The sequence below is a fragment of the Micropterus dolomieu genome, linkage group LG21 (genome assembly GCF_021292245.1).
Source record: "Micropterus dolomieu isolate WLL.071019.BEF.003 ecotype Adirondacks linkage group LG21, ASM2129224v1, whole genome shotgun sequence".
NCBI classification, from domain to species: Eukaryota; Metazoa; Chordata; class Actinopteri; order Centrarchiformes; family Centrarchidae; genus Micropterus; species Micropterus dolomieu.
In genome coordinates, this window is record NC_060170.1 from 13177046 (window position 1) to 13178490 (window position 1445).

At 38.1% G+C, this 1445-nt stretch overlaps 1 long non-coding RNA gene across 1 annotated transcript in view; it reads right to left on the reverse strand.

Annotated features, from left to right (window-relative positions):
* LOC123959804 overlaps nucleotides 1-1445 on the reverse strand; it is a 33786-nt gene that overhangs the window by 4731 nt on the left and 27610 nt on the right. The gene's annotated exons all lie outside the window — the stretch shown is intronic.

Below are 1445 nucleotides of genomic sequence, written 5' to 3' on the forward strand. Positions count from 1 at the left end.
AGCTACCAGCTAATGTGATAAGTTAGCTAAAGTTTAGCTAAGGAAAGATATCATTGCCATAAAGGCTAACGTATTGTAATGAACAGGGGCGTAACGAGTTGGCGCGGGGCCCCGATGCAAGATGGTCATAACGGGCCCTCCCATCACAATCAAAGTAGCATCATGTAAGTAGCAAATTAAAGAAGTGAAAGCTTGCAGCTTTAAAACGACCAGCCACAGCAAAAGGCACTGCGCAGTTGACACCTTAATAAATGAAATCAAGCAGCATTCTATAAAGACTATGAGTCATAATAGCAAGGCTAAGACAGTAATAGACTCACCTGCTTGACCAAATCGGTGTTAGAGCACCATAAGATATTTTCATAGAACATAGCCTAACCGGTGACAGCCCAATTCACAAATGTGAAAGCAGGACCCATCACAGTGCACTTTCAAAACATGTGAAAATAGTATCCTATTTGTGACACAATGACACACATGGAAAAAGATGATGATAATTGTGCACCACATTGACATGACAAAATGTTTCATGTCTGTTCATAGGCATTATTAACACATAACACAAGTATGTTGATTCATTACTGGTCAAATAAATATAATAGTGCTGGGTAACTATTAAAATTTTTAAGCGCAATTAACCGCATTGTTACGCATAAAATTGAATAATGAATTCTAAAGTAGTGTATTGCGAAATTTTTATTTAAATGTACTGCTATATACACAAAAGTGTAATAACGTGGTTTGCAAACACTTTTAACGTTAAAGCAACACTGAACACAGGGTGCTGATGTTGGTTTCGGCTGTTTGAGTTGTTTGATAGGCTGCGTCATTAACAAGCAAGCGGCTCACCTGCTGCTGTGATAACGGATCGCGGGTGGAAAATTATGGAAAAAAGATGACAGCGTAGTCTGCCGAAGCCTCCCTCCACTGCTTGTTTGGGTGGGCGATTTGCAGGCTGATCAACATCCCGCCCCTCCTGTGACCCATGGTTTGACTGTATGTGTATTCAGAGCCAGTGAGCAATGGACTTTCAAACTAATAATAATAAAATAAAAACTGTGTTAACGCGCGATAAAATAATTGTCGGCGATAACGCATTAAAGTGCCCAGCCCTAAAATATAAATAAGTTTTAATAATAATAATAATAATCCTTATTTGTAGAGCACTTTTCAAAAACAAGTTACAAAGTGCTTTAACAAGTGTAAAGAATAATACAAAAAAGATAAGAGCATGAAAATTTAATATAAAATTAGTAAAATACAATAAAATAAAAGGGATAAAATAAGATAAGTCAAATAAGATCGGGAAAAGCTCTCCTATAAAAGTATGTTTTAAGAAGGGACTTAAAAGAGTTCACCGACTCAGCCGACCTGATTTCCTCGGGCAGGCTGTTCCAGAGCCTCGGGGCCCTGACAGAAAACGCTCTGTCCCCTTTAGTTTTCAG